Source organism: Mytilus trossulus, chromosome 4 (genome assembly GCF_036588685.1).
Source record: "Mytilus trossulus isolate FHL-02 chromosome 4, PNRI_Mtr1.1.1.hap1, whole genome shotgun sequence".
Taxonomy (NCBI): Eukaryota; Metazoa; Mollusca; class Bivalvia; order Mytilida; family Mytilidae; genus Mytilus; species Mytilus trossulus.
This window is the reverse complement of record NC_086376.1, coordinates 24,212,727-24,229,397: the sequence shown is the minus strand read 5'-3', so window position 1 is coordinate 24,229,397 and position 16,671 is coordinate 24,212,727. Positions and strand designations below refer to the sequence as shown.

Here is a 16,671-nt window from a genome sequence, read left to right as displayed (position 1 = left end):
GGGTATTTTCCCAAGTTATATGCATAACATATATATATACTGAAAATTGGAAATTAATGCGATTTTTTTTTTTTTGCGAAAAATGCAACAGAGTTGTAAATGCAATAATTTAAACTCGCATTATGAAATATTTTATATGGATTAAACAGGATTTTTCTCAAAAGCGTAAAATTTAAAATCGCATTTAAGTCTAAAATGACAGAATCGCAATAATAAATGCACGCAATAATTTATGAATTAAAAGTATAAAGATCAATTTTGAAACTTTAGACAACTATAATAACATTCCATTATTCACAAGAATTTGCAATATATTATACAAAATGCAGACAACAGAAACAATATTTCTTTAAGCTTTTGAAGTTCAGACAGATTTCAATTTGTGTTTTATTTCAATGAAAAAATACCTTGAACTCTTTAAACATATTGGAAATTATAACATTGATACAAAAAAATATGTATGTTTTATCCTTATTTTTTGTGTTGTTGGCTTGCTGAGTCATTTTAATATACATTTAAACATACATCAATAATCTTCTTCTTTATTAAAAGTAAAAATGGGATATTTTTGATTTTGATATCCCAAAACATTATAGTTCTATCAAATAACTTATTACCAAGTTCAAAAACACCAATGTGTTTGATATTAATTTTAAGACATGTATAAATGTTCCAGACCATATTAGTATTCGGATCTTACTTTTACGGTCCAGAACTTCCAGTCCCACCATATGTGTACAGTCAGACTATTTAAGTATACTTGTACTGTCTGGTACCAGATCGACCAAACCTGTGTTTTTATTTTAACTGCAATTAAACATTTTGTATTAATCTATTAAAGATTTCAGTTATGTTGATCTGTACTGTACATTTGTTTGTAATAAACTTGACCAACTTCTTAAAATTGGGCAGACTGTATGCGTCCAGTCCAAAGACTTGTATGGTCTGGAACATAAACATGATTAATAAGCATTTGGCAGGATGTCATGCTAAAATCCCATTAATATTAGTACTAAATTTTGAGTATATACATGTAAATCCACCAGTTACTTACTGAAATTCATGGTGAACACTCACCAAAAACTTACAATTTAGAGGAAAGAATGGAAAGATGAATGCACTAACACTATCGAAACAGAGCATAAAACTTACTGAAGAACAAGATGTTTTACATTTATCCAGGAGCAGGATAATTGAAAAGTTGTTTTTTTCTTTCTCTGCTGTCCATCATATAACCTTTCAATTCATTCATGCAAAGTATGAAAATCTGCAAAGGTAACTTATCCACATTTGAATTTTGAACTGCATACTTGTCCTTTTCATCTTGCTGACAACCTAAACATAAAAAAATGATAAAAACATAATTCTAGATTGACTTTGTGTTTTTATTTTTGTTGGTACATGTACAAACAATTTTCCCAACTTTAAAACGAAAACATCATCACCTAAGAGGAGGTCATACTAACCTCAGAAATATTTAAACAAACCGAAATAATTACTTAAGATTGATTAATATCTTGTCGTAAATTAATGGCATAGATACTCTTATTTTTGAAAACTTGATGTCTATTGCATACTTATATTCCTTTGTACGTGAGTGTGCATATTAAGATGGACTCCATGGACTTTAATGTAAGCATGATTAATTTTACAGTCACTGACAGTTTTTCAGCTCTATGTGTACATTTTGAGAGAATCTTGCAATACTGTATATTCTGATATTCTGAACTTATTGTGAGGTTTTTATTAATACAACTGAAAGCTGTATCTCGTTTTCATTTCTGATACATATTTATGAGCTGAAGACCTGAGTGCCGAATTTTTCTCACTGCAGTGAAGACCCATATATATAGGTGACCTTCGGCCGTTGTCTGCTCTTTGATTGGGTTGTTGTCTCTTTGTCAAATTCCCAGTTTCCACTTCCCATTTTATATCATGTATGCTGATTTTTCTTAAATTACAATATTCAATCATGCAATTTTGTCCATTATTGAAAATACGATAAGCAAAAATAAATGCACAAAAAATTTAACATTGTTATATATATGTAAAAGACTTTTTTTTAAATTCAAAACAGTTGCCTACACTGTTAATTTCCTTGTTTGATTTCATATTTTTAAAGCCTTTATAGCTAGCTAGATGGTATGCCGAGGCGGATCCAGCCATTTTAAAAAGGAGGGGGGGGGGCGTTCCCAACCCAAGACAAAGGGGATGGTCCTATATTCATTTGATTTGTTTTATTGTCTCATACAATAATATATATGGTTTGAGGGTGGGGATCAGGGATCCTGAAATTTTTTTACCTAACCACTGGATGACAGGGGATCTCAACCATTTAAAAGTTTCTCAAACATGTGGGGGTGGGGGTGAACCCCATGGACTCTCCCTATATTTCCTTTGATTTGTTTTATTGTTCTATATAAGAATATATAAATATGGTTTAGGGGTGGGGATCTTGACCGTTTACAAGTTTTCAAACTAGAGGGGGTGGGACTTCACTTTTATTTTATTTCATTATTAATTTTATTGTCCCCGAGAAGAATATATATGGTTTAGGGGTGGGGATCTGGATCGTTCACAAGATAATAGCATATTCTCAAATTGAACAGGGTGGGGTAACCCCCAAAGACCTCCCTTTAATTTCATTTGATTTGTTTTATCGTCCCATTCAAGAATATATATATGGTTTAGGGATGGCAGTGGCGGATCCAGGGGGTGGTCCCACAGCGCACCGGACCACCCCCATGACGAACCTCAAATTTATTTAAAGTGTCTATTTTTTTCAATACATAGCTAATTAACAAATTAACACTTAAGATTAATCCTTTCATCGCACTAATTGGTTATGGATTACCTGGATACCTGGAGGTGTCACAATGATAGAATACGGATCAATGCGTTTCACCTGTATACATGTAATTAAATTGTCAAAACAGCTCGTCAATATGAAAAAGTTGACTTCTTATTTTGAAAGGTAAATACAAATTATTTTTGTATTTTTAAGTGAAATTACCATATATAATTGCATTCTCGAACTAACGGAGTCTCGGTTTTAAATTTCATTTATGTACAATTTGAAAAAAACAATCATTATGAATGAATTAAATTAAATTTGTTTATCTATCTCTTTGAGCCCCCCCAACATCAACAGCAATTCAAGCACTGAAGTTGGTACCGGCATTTGTACAAAGCACAACATTTGATGAAATTAAACATTTTGTAGACTTTGTCCATCTACAATGCCTTTCGTGCTGCGTTTGTGGCAAAAAACTTGCGAGTCAATGCTTTCAAAACCAGAAACTGTAGCCGGTGCTCTGAAAGAATGATGCAAAACCGACTTTCCAATTATTTCTGTTATTTTAAAAATCATAGCTACCATGGGGGTGAAGAGTTGCGAATGTGAGTGATCCAACAGTGAGTTATCACTTCCAAAAACCTACCTGAGAACAACTATGGGACAATCGAGTTTAAACGGACTTGCGTTGATGCATGTGCACTACAGTTTGGAACTAAACATAAAACAAATTGTAGATAACTTTGCAAGGAAACCCCGCGAAGCATGATGTTGAATGACCTGATAAACGACTCTTAAGTTTGTTAAATTAGTAAATTTTGAACAATTTTACGTAAAACTATTTTTACCGATTCGGAACATTTTAGCTAAACCTAAGGCTACAGCTTGCCTTATTCAGATGACAGTTGTATGTTGTGCTATTTTAGATTGCAAGATATGGTATAGAGTCTTAAATAAAAATCAGTTTTACATGTCTTTAAATTCCTTTACCTAGAAATATGTGCATCGCATGGTGTTGTCCAAATTCATGATCTTCCATAATGTCGAAGGTATTTTTTAACCTTTTTCATACCATTCAATATTTATTTGGGACCACCCCCAAATTTTTTTCTGGATCCGCCACTGGATGGGGATCTGGACCGTTTACAAGATAATAGCATATTCTCAAATTGAAAGGGGTGGGGATTACCTCCCATGGACTCACCCTCCTTTCTTTCTTCCCCAAGAAATACCTTTAAATAAGCCCCAATGCACAGATAATTCACAGTATTTTCCCTTGGTTTACACTAAAGAATATACACTATACAGGTGTAATTTTTTTTTAAAAAGATAATACAACTGAAGACTACCATGACCACAGTGGTGGATCCAGAATTTATCATAAGTGGGGCCCACCGATTTTTTGATAAATGAAAGGCAAAAGTTTTCTATGGGTAGAAATGGATAGTGGGAAGCTTTCAGATTCACATCATGCCGGTGGCTGTGTTCAAAGTGCTGGGTTTTTATGACCCTCGTTGTTTGCGGACTAACTATTTAGGCCAGTGTTGGATAATAGTGTGCGTGCATTCATCTTCTATACCTTCTTAATCAATATATTCAAACACTGACGGCAAGTGTTGTAATGATGTATCAATGTCTTTTTGAAATCACCCTGCTATTTACATGTGGGGTCGAGAATGCAGGGGAAGGAAACTTGTCAATTATGTTTATTTCTAAGCCAAAATAAAATGGGCCGCCGTAAAATTAACCTTGGGTTATAACAGTGCATGTAAGGCTCGTCTCGGAGGGGTGTCTTTTTTTCTGTCTTCTTTTTTTAGTTATATTTATAATAACTTAGACTTTCTTTCCATTATTCTCTTTCTTTCACTATTCTTTATTCCTTTTTTTCTTTTTCCTTTGTTCTCTATTCTGTTAATTCACATCCATACCCTCTTATGTGTATGTGGACTTACTGTAGTTTATTTTTTAGTTCTGGCAGAGATATTAGATACAATATATATGTCTCTGGTTCTGGTATAATGCGATAAGTCAATTTCTTTTTCATGCAGTGTCATGAAATATAATGGTTTTATGCATATCAGCCAAGATTGTGGGCAACATTTTTAAAATAAACAATTCAATACTATACACGTTATGTGAATTTTATTAAAATCGACGAAGAACATCAACTTGGCAGCTAGTGCCCCTTAAACAGGTAAAGTTCAATTAACAAATTCTGATCTACTGGCATTCAACACCAAATTACTTACTTGCTGTATATTGATAAATGTGATTGTATATTGTCAATACCTCAACATCGAGAATACGTCATGTGAGGTGTTGGTCGCTACGTTTGATACGGGGTCAACGGTTGCGGCTTCGAGACAGAGAAAAACATCCAGGTAAAAAGTGTAGAATTTTGTTTTTGAAAATTTGAGTTGTAAATTTTCCTAAAAAGTACTTTATTCCGTTCATCTAGTTGTAAATTTTCCTAAAAAAGTACTTATTTCCGTTCATCTATCATGATGGGTATAAACTAAACTGAACAAGAAAAGTATTAGTAAACAGCTGAGACTGTTATAGTTGTCTCAGTAAACAGACAGAAAGTCCGACGTTGAATTAATTATTTTACAATTAATTGTTTAAATATATGAGAGAATGTTTTAGGCGAATTTTCTTTAATTTTTAAGTTCAGGAAATGATTTATTCTTCGGGTACGTCTAAACAACCGGCCGCTCCACAAAGTGCACTCAGGACCCATTACCGTAATCATATTTGACACATGATGGATGTTTATATTCTTTATACGCTTCTTATTTTAGAGTTAAATTTTGGTAGAAGTTGAAATCGCTGGGGCGGATCCAGCCATTTTAAAAGGGGGGTCATCTACATGTTCCCATTCAAATGCATTGATCAGCCAAAAAAGGGGGGTTCCAACCCCCCGGAACCCCCGTCCCCCTCTGGATCCGCGCCTGAATCGAACTTAGATAGATATGTTAATTCTTATAAAATAATGAGGGCACGTGTCACTGATTACACAACTACTGAGCCATGAATTATCCAATCAACAAAATTGATTGGATTATCTTTATTGTTTTTTAGGAATTGTATTGTTTAGTTCAGTTTTACCTTTAACATGAATTTGCATATAGAAAAAAATAAATTATATATCTCATTCGATGTGCTTTTTCAGTTTATTTTTCATGATGACGGGTAAATTAATTTGTTGTGTTTTTCAGTTCACGAATAAAGAAAATTATTTTATAGTGTTTTTCTGTAACAAGTTCGATTTTTGTTTTTCAGTGTGATTCTTTTCTCTCTCTCTCTCTAAATCAAGTTTTTAAACAAACACAATGTTGACTGAATATCAAATTTTATTACATTTGTATATCTTTATTCTCAACAAACCATTATACAAGAGAAGACAATTATGTACAATATTCAGTTTAACCATAACGGAAATCTGTGCACGAAGACTTAGTCGTGGTTTGAACGGATTTCGTGTCAATAAACTGTCTTCGAAATAGTCTTTCTTTGTTAATGTTTGTGTCATTTTGGTCTTGTGTGGATAGTTGTCTCATTAGCAATCATACCACATCTTCTTTTTTTATAATTTCTCGCTACTACAATCTAACTTGCATATTTTCTAGAAATAATTATACCCAAAATATCATAATTTTCAAAAAAACAGAAACGAAAACGGAGACAAGTTCATTTTCAGAATTTATTTTCGCATTGAAATTCGTTTCAGGCTTGTGAAACTGGACAAAACGACTTTAATTAGAGAAAACAAAACTTAATAAAAACGGATTTCTTAAAATATTCGTATAACTCAAAAATAAAATTCCTGGACAAGTTCGATAAAAATGAGAAATAACATCTAACTACATGTATATGAGTTTGATCGTTTGAAAAGTACGGCTTTTCCATATACAAAACTTTAATTAATATAAATTCTTTTAAAGTATGAACATTTATTTCCCTTTTCAAACTCGTGCAAAGAATGAATTACTGGTCCAGGACATGATAATACAATTAAGAATAAAACTTAAAAATTTATGGAACGAAATTTTAATAAAAGACGAAAATCTTAAAACATCGTGATATTCATCATTCTAAACGTCACAATATTACTTCCCGCATGGTCACCCTGTACTTACAACACAATATATAAAACAACAATAAAGATAATCCAATTAATTTTGTTGATTGGATAATTCATGGCTCAGTAGTTGTGTAATCAGTGACACGTGCCCTTATTATTTACTAAGAATTACAAATGTAACATATCTATCTAAGTTCGATTTCAAATTCTGCCAAATTTAACTCTAAAATAAGAAGCGTATAAAGAATATATGCATCCATCCTGTGTGCGATGACTATAAAGGGTCCTGAGTGCACTTCGTATGTCATAAGTGCAATCAGGAGGTCCTTCAAGCGGTGTTTAGACGTACCGTTATTCTTCTGGAAGCTTCAAAAATTGTTTTATCAATAACTTTTACACAAGGAGAAATTTTTGTTTTTTGACAGCATGAACCCCAGTTAATGAGCAAACACAAATTAAGAAAGAAAATCGTTTACAATTAAATTTTATAGAAGGAAAAAAACGGGGGAAGGGGGGGGGGGGGGGGGGGGGGTAATAAACAAATTTTATGTACGCTCACATACTTCCAAACAGATTTGCATTTGCCAAAAAAAAATTTAAGAAAAACTTGAAATACGAAGAATATTTTAATATTTTGGACTTCAAAGACGCTATTGTTTTTTTGTCGATTTAGAACGACTAATACTAAGCTGCCGATTGAAACAGGAAGATGGCAAAACGTGATCAGAGAAAACCGCTTTTGCTGTCTATGTAACAATCGACAAATAGGTGACGAATAGCATTTTATATTTGAATGCAATTTTTTCCATCAAAAACGAAAAGAGTTTTTAACTGCATATTTTACAAAACGGCAAAATACAGTTAAATTCTCTGAACTTATGTCAAGTACAAGAAAACCAGTTCTGAAGAAGCTTTGTTCTTTTATAAAAAATATAAATACTAGTGTTTGTACTCCTGGCTTGTAACTTTTGTAACCTCTCTCGCTTGTTTTGTTCATATTGTTAATATTTATTGTTGTATTTGTTATCTCTGTACCGATGTAATGCATTGGCTTTATGAGAATACAGATATATATAGATATATAGAGCATAATAGCTCTCTATAGATAATGTTAAATTATTTCCGGAGTTTTGAAAAAAAGAATATATATACAGTTTAATTTCGACTAAAATAGTGATTCTTTTTATAGATTTGGTACCTCAGTTTCGACTCAACATCTCATTTTGAATTGTTAGATGGCAAACTCTTTAGGAGAATACTTTATCTGTTCTTTATGTAATTATGGTGATATTGGCGATAATATTCATTGTAACAAGGCCTTGTACGAATCCTTGATTATAGAATGTTTGGCAATATAAAAAGACGAAAGTAGACAAACCCTAATTATGCAGGGTTTCACAAGTTGATCTCCAAGCGGCCCACATTGTACATATAATAAGATCTATATTTTTCGACGTTTTCAAAATGAAATAACTTGAATTGAAAATTTCCCAAATGTGAAAATTTGTTATTTCTAAACGTCTTTAATTATTATTTCGGAAAAAAATTTTTTAGCATATTCATATATTTTCATAATTTTTTCCAAGGAAACCTTTTTTTTGCAAAGTTTACTTCTATATGTTTTTAACCATCACCAGCGACTTATTTTCTGCCATCACCAATTAGTCCTAATTATTGAAGATCAATTGACCAAATTCAAGTGATGATTGGTATATCGTATTGAATATGACCATCGGTCATCCGTGACGTATCCCAAATAACGACGCATGCCGATAGATAGATCATAGTTTATTAATTAGCGTCTCGCAATTTAAATTTCATCAAGGGGACTTAATTAAACCAGTTACTATACAAATCTTGAAAAAACGATGCACATGTACTTTTTAATATTTTTAAAACAAATTACGAAAACGTTTAATGTAAAAATCACCGAATATAAATGTTTCTTTCTTGCAGGTTTTCGCATTTGTAAATAACATTAACGTTTTGGAATTCTAATGCAAAAGACAGTCGATTCAAACTGAAATAACTTCTTTAAAGATGGTTTGATTTTTTCAGAGACACATGTATTATATATGTCTCGATACATGTATTATATGTCTCTGATTTTATCAAAACAAAAATTACAAAATTATAAAATATGTTAGTTATCGAATGTATACCCTGAACTCTTACTATTATCAGAGACATATAATACAATTGTATTATATGTCTCTGCTATTATATATACATGTCCTAAGTTACTTAATGTCCTGTGTGCAACCAGGAGATCCTGAACGGTCTTTAAACATACCATTATTTTATATGCAAATATTCAAAGCTGTTCTTAATTATATGCATACTAGGTATCAGTGGCGGATCCAGGGGGAGGGTTTCGGGGGTTTGAACCACCCCTTTTTTTGAACGATCAATGCATTTGAATTGGGACATATGGTAGGAACCACCCCTTTTGTCCTGGGTTGGGACCCCCTCCTTTTCAAATGGCTGGCTCCGCCGCAGAGGTATATTTATATACTAGTATATGTGTGTGTACCAGCCCCCTCCTAAATCTTGGGAAACAAATGGTAGATTATATAGGGAATCACGGAAGCATGACTGGACGTGACCCCTCTAAGGCAGTCAATGAGTCCCCACTTATGAAAATTTCTGGATCAATCATTGCTTAGTTCTAGTTATCTTAGGTCCTAGTGTGAAATAAAGCCAATAGGTCTTTTTAAACACATCTTTATTCATACATGTATATGTACGTTTTCTTACGGATTTGTTCATGCAATATTGAAATTATGTTTACTCAATGCGCAATTACTGAAGTTTATATTTGCTACTTTTCTTCTTAATATCATATAATTTTTTTTGATTTTTTTTCTTCGAAAAATTAGTGGTGTTGAAATAGGGAATGGACACAGATACCTTATTACATTTAACCAAAGAAATGTTGTGTAATGTCACCAATCTGTATATTACACGTAGACAGGATGTTCTCTAGAAAACTATACGTTATACACACCCGAGAATACACGCACTGTCGTAATGGAAAATTACTGTATGTTATAGTTACCTGTAATCAGCTTTGCAACACCATGTCATGACAGTTCAAAAAGATTTTCTTCAAATCAAAATTGAATATTCATTTTTTCTGTAAAATTTTAAACTTTAAAAAGTAGACTTTGACAAAATTATGAAATAGAAAGAATTGAACAATTTAAAATCGCATTTTAACAAAGATTTTGGTATAATTTTACAACGATCCTTACCAAACAAACGTCACACACGAAAATTTTATTCACTAAAAGCAGAGACATGTATATATGTCTCTGCTTAAAGCACAGTCGCCTAAATATTTTATATTGCGAAAAATTGCGAAAATTGGGGGAAACAATATATTTTAACAGAGACATATAATACATTTATCATATGGTCTCTGATTTTAAGTAGCATTTTTATTTTAAAATCTTAAGAGGTTGCTTGCAAATTTAACTCTAAAATGAGAAGTGTATGACGATCTATAACGAATATATACATCCATCATGTGTGCAGATACGACGGCGACTACATAGGGACTGCCATGAGTGCACTTTGTATGCCCTGCATGTGTGCACTCAGGAGGTCCTCCTGGGCGGTGTTTGACGTACCGGGAAAATCTTATCTGATTCAGGATCAATTCATCGGTTACACTCCCCTGTCCCCAGTGATTCTTTTTTTTGCTGACATTCTGAAAAAGTATTGTGTAGTCCCTGTGTAAGTGTTGACTCTCAACTTGCACATGTGATTTTTTAACACTCCCCGGACTTCTGCAAAGAACAATTATTCAGTTCACTGATTAAGATGGAAGGTAAACGAACAGAAAGTCACAGGACATTCCGACAAATAGTCAAAAGACAAAAAGTCAAACACATGTCAAACTCAGGCATAAAGTAACAAAGTTGATAGGACAAAAAGTCAAAAACAATTTGTTGACAATTGATTGAATATAAATGAAAAAAGATTTTGAAATATCTTCTTTTTATTACATATATTCATTTTTAATTTTAGGAAATTGTTCATAATATAAAAAAGAAGATGTGGTATGATTGCCAATGAGACAACTGTCCACAAGAGACCAAAATGACACAGACATTATCAACTAGAGGTCTTTACGGCCTTCAATAATAAGCCAATATAAAGAAGATATGGTATGATTGCCAATGAGACAACTGTCCACAAGAGACCAAAATGACACAGACATTAACAACCATAGTGGTTAGTGCATCGGACTACTAACACAAAGGTTCCTGGTTCGATTCCCGTTTGGGATGAAAATTTCAGGAACTCAATTTTCGGCTCTCCCTTGACACCATTTGCGAGTATGGTCTTGAGAAAACGATGATAGTCTGTCGGACGGGACGATAAATGGCTGGCCCGTGTTAAGAGAGAGCCATATCTCTTGCACGTTTAAGACACCCTTGTAGATTTCGAAAAAGAGTAGGCTAATGCCGCTACAAGGCAACACTCGCACCCGCAAAGTGGAAAGGGATTAATATAAGTTGCAAAACTTGTTTCCCAATCCACTATAAATAAATATGTTTAAATTAAACCATAGGTCATCATACAGTCTTCAACAATGAGCAAAGCCCAAGGTAAAGCCCATACCGCATAGTCTTTTTTTATATTTACATGTTAAAAAATGTGTGCAAATGTAATCAAAAGCTGCACACAAACGTAATGATTTTTGTGCGCAAATGTAAGGGTAATGTGCGCAAACCTAATGCACTGATTTATTTGTTTTAAATAAATTTTAATTTTAAAGTTGCTACATCATGTTCATGTATAAAGCTTCAAGAAAAATACAAAAAGAAAAATATTCTCAAAACAAAATTGTGACTTTTTGTCCTGTGACAGTGTGTGACTTTTTGACTGTGACTTTCTGTCCTACATTCAGAATGAATAGGGGTGTTTGGTTGACCCCGCCTCCCTCTATCTGAGACTACTATCTCAGTGATGAGCTTTATGTTTCATGTACAAATGTATTGTGCTTGTCATATATGTATGTCGGATAAAAGCTCTACAGACCTTTAATCATGTTAATATGTTGTATTTATATGTATAACCGACAATAAATAAATAGCCCCTAACAAGTAAGAATTAGGTTACTTCTTTTTGTTTTGACATCTTGCATGGGTTTTTATAGCCCCGTATTAAAATTATGCCCCCATTTAAAAAAAAAGGGGGGGTGTATTCTGTTTTACCCCTGTCTGTCCATCCATCCTTGCGTCAGTCAGTCCGTCCGATGAATATTTTTCGTCCCATTTTCCTTAGGAAATACAATAGAAGGATTTCTGAAATTTGGTTTCAGGGTTAAATAAGTCGGCTATACCGTCTGATGCATTGTCAGTTTCATCACTCGACAACTTCCTGTTTTCCCAACACTTGTATGATTTTACACATGATAGCCAGGTTGAAAGTTGAAAACTAACAACCTAATTTATGTATAAAAAAATTGAAAAACAGATATGTTACATAGAAACAAACGACAATCACTGAATTATCGGATCCTGACTTGGAACAGGCATAACCATAACAAATTGGCAGGGTATAAGGAACTTTGAAAATATTTAGTTTTTGTGGTTTGGTCTATTTTCCGGATACTGTAAGCAATAAGGCCCCTTTATTTAGTGAATGAAATAATTGTAAGATGCACTTAGCTGTCTGTCATATTTTATATGAACTTGACCTCATTTTCATGGTTCATTGGTCAATGAAACACTGCATTGTTTTGTCAGTTTATCATATATTTAAAGTTACAGGTAGATTCTATTTGGTAGATATGAAACAATTGTGAGGTGTGCATGTCTGAATGGCAGATTCATATATAAACCATGACCGCATTTTATTGTTCTTTGGTCAATGATAAGTTTTCTTGGTTTTGTCATTTTATCAGGCCACATTTAAAAGAATGTCTGTTTCCCATCCCCCAGGTCTACTCTTTGTAAACAGACCAGGAAGGCAGGTTCTTGTTAGCTCACCTGACCTGAAAGGTCAAGTGAGCTATTCTCATCACTTGGCGTCCGTCGTCTTTTGTCCTGCATCTGTTATCCGTCGTCCGTAAACTTTTACATAATCTTCTCCTCTGAAACTACTTGGCCAAATTCTACTTGGCCACAATCATCCTTGGGGTATCTTGTTTAAAAAATGTGTAGCATGACCGGTCAAACCAACCAAGATGGCTGCCATGGCTAAAAATAGAACATAGGGGTAAAATGCAGTTTTTAGCTTATAACTCAAAAACCAAAGCATTTACAGCAAATCTGACATGGGGTAAAAATGTTGATCAGGTCAAGATCTATCTGTCTAGATATTTTCAGACGAATTGGACAACCTGTTGATGGGTTGCTGCCTGTGAAATGGTTATTTTAAGGAAATTTTGCAGTTTTTGGTTATTATCTTGAATACTATTATAGATAGTGATAAACTGTAAAAGCAATAATGTTCAGCAAAGTAAGAACTACAAATAAGTCAACATGACCAGAATTGTCAGTTGACCCCTTTAGGAGTTATTGCCCTTTATAGTCAATTTTTAACAACTTTTCATCATTTTTGTAACTTTTTTTAAAAATCTACTTCTCTGAAACTACTTTGCCAAATTTAACCAAACTTGGCCACAATTATCATTGTGGTTTGTAGTTTAAAAAATGTGTCTGATGACCCAGCCTACCAAACAAAATGGTCAACATGGCTAAAATTAGCACATAGTGGTAAAATGCAGGTTTTGCTTTATATCTTTAGTTATTATCTTGAATACTATTATAGATAAACTGTAGACAGCAATAATGTTCAGCAAAGTAAGATCTACAAATAAGTCAGCATGATCAAAATTGTTAAAGGACCCCTTAAGGAGTTATTGCCCTTTATAGTCAATATTGAACAACTTTTCGTCATTTTTGTAACTTGTATAAAAATCATTTCTAAAACTACTTAGCCAAATTTAACCAAACTTGGCCACAATCATAATACTAGGGTATCTATTTAAAAAAAAAAATTCTAATGACCCCGCCTACCAACGAAGATGGCCGACATCAGTAAACACATTAACAGATGAGCGACACAGGCTCTTGAAAGCCTCCATTTTTTTTAACAGGATGTGATTGTCATAGCATGGTCACATGAATGGTTTGACTTGTCCAGTCCAGGCCACTTATCAGTTGTTTGTGCTCAATTTGAGTGTATTTATTTAGATTATCAATCCTTCTGCTTTCAAGCACTTTCCAAAAATAGAAACAAATTATTTTCAGGAAAAAAATTATTTCGATTTTTTTGTGGAAAATAATTTTTTGACCCGGGCGCTTATTTTTGACCCATTTGGGGGGAGGGGAAACAAACATATTTTTAATTTTGGCCTTAGATTTTTTAAGCATAGGTCTACTTGTTGTATGGAATGACTACAAGGTATCATATGAAAAAAAGATGTCTGCCTGCCAAGGTTAATTTTACTGTGAGCTCATATTCATAGAATAATGATAATATTCATGATATTGAACAGCAAGAATGATGAGTAAGTTGATGTTATATACAAATAAGACAAAATTTTCAGTTGCCTACTAATTATGTAATACATGTAGTAGTTATTTTTGTCATTAAATGATATTTACTCTTTTATGTGTAGGGCAAGAACATGAAAGGTAAAGGGGAAACTATAAACAGAAGAAATTATCAACAAAATAAGATTTACAGAGGTCAACAAAGCCTAAATGGTAAGTCCACTGTTATAAAAGTTTTTGTCCTTGAATAATGATTAAATATTTATTAAAATAAGATGTGGTATGATGAAAGAGAAAACTATCCATCAGAGTTCAATTTAGTGGATGTAAGCATTGTAATTACTTATTAGAGGCCATTGATGACCTGTAAGTAATGAGAAAACCCATACCCTATACATGTTATAGTAATCTATAAAAGTCAACACTAACCAAATTTGAAACAGAGCATCAATTCAAACGTCAAATATACCAGACTAATTTATAAAAACAAAAAATTATGAAAAATAAAAATGACTTATATGAACCAACGTCAACCACTGAACTATGTACAAGCTCCTGATATTAGACAGGTATAATATGGCTGGGTTGATATAAAAATAAGAAACACTTAGCAGTCTGATTTCCAATGAGACATTTCTCCAATAGAGATCAAATGACATTTAAGGAGGCTCTAGCGTATAACAATTTCAGAAAAATGTTTAATATTTTTTTTCATAACTCATTTTATTTATAACTTTATCATATGGTACACCAAATCATTCAAAACAATCAATTCGGTTTGGCCCCAGAAGACTTTTAAAATGCATATATCATTGAAAGAGCTCCAAATTATCTCCCTTTGGTGCAAAAATGCCATTTTTTGGCATTAGAAATGTAATATCTTATTTAACTCATAGGTGGCCTATATTTTTTATTATAATTTTAAATAAGCTGTACTTTACTAAACTATTATAAAATTTAAGCGATTTCTGTAATTTAGTACTTGAATATTTAAATGAAAGTTTATCATGATAATCATAAACATGATAAAATAGCCATTTTATTGATCTCTTCACTGATAATTTTTGAGTTTGTGTATTTGTAGGTCAGACATCTTGATTTTCATGGTCATCATTCACAGATCAATACTGAAAGGAAAACTTAAAGCTGATATTTTTCTCCATAGTGTGACTTTTTTATTAATTTGAAATGGAACATGTTTTTTCCTACATTTATTTGAAAGAAGAAATTTCAACATGATGACTATAAACAAAAAGGAGCCATATCATCACGATCATTGATGCACAAGAACTTGATCATATAATACAACAATGTAATTATCAATTGAAAGAACGAATGAACTAGATATTAGAATGTTGTTGTCCAAATAAACTTGCTTTGTCTTCTCATTTGAATCTCTCCATTCAATAAAGATGTACAGAGGAAGATCTTTGAAGAACAGATTGAAAAAATGTTTTGTCTAAGAATTGCAGGAATATTCTAGTGAATGAAATTATTTATTGACTTCACTCTTATATAGTGGACTGAATAAATGTACATAGCAAGTTGGGAATAAAGAAAGCAAAAACTTTAACAAAAAGTGTTTATATTATAAATTTGCAAATATAAGCATACTATGTACACCACAAAGGTATATATAATTCAAATTGTTTGCCTATACAAGTATTGCAATGAACCTATAACAAAGAAAATCTTACCTCATGAAAAGAGTGAACTATTCAGTCAAAATATGAAATATGTTTTCAGTTCTATTTTTCATAATAGAATAAACAAGACAAAGATTTCAAAATAATATTTTTTCATTTATTTAGAAATTTCATCATTTTGTTTCAGTGAAAGGACTTTATTCTTTGACTGTAAAATATTATTATTATACATTCCAAAATAAGAATAATCTTTATTGTCATATAAACAAATAAAAAACATGTTTTTGACAAAAAATATTTTTTTATATATATGTATTTATAAAAAATATAAAAAAAACTTGTATACATTTAAGACATTTTACTACCAAACAGCATTCACTGTAACATACACATAACTTTATATTTATATATATATTTATAATTTTCATCCTATAGGATTTTATATTGTCCCATGGGATATTAAAAATCCCATGGGATAATTATAGTCCCATGGGATTTTGTTTTGTCCCATGGGACAACAAATATCCCATGGGACTACAATAATCCCATGGGACCAAAAAAAATCCCATGGGATTTAACCAAAATCCCATGGGATAATGGTAAATCCCATGGGATTTGGCCCTGTCCCATGGG

General features: G+C 32.4%; 1 long non-coding RNA gene across 2 annotated transcripts; it reads left to right on the top strand.

The window, feature by feature from the left end:
• Nucleotides 1–10,563: 10,563 nt before the first annotated feature.
• On the top strand, nt 10,564–16,109 carry LOC134713824 (uncharacterized). Of its 2 annotated transcripts, none has more exons than XR_010106398.1 (3): nt 10,564–10,616; nt 14,518–14,605; nt 15,477–16,109. It is a non-coding gene; the product is annotated as an uncharacterized LOC134713824 (long non-coding RNA). The 2 variants fall into 2 exon arrangements; XR_010106397.1 differs by having other exon boundaries at nt 10,571–10,710.
• The last annotated feature ends 562 nt before the right edge of the window (nt 16,110–16,671 follow it).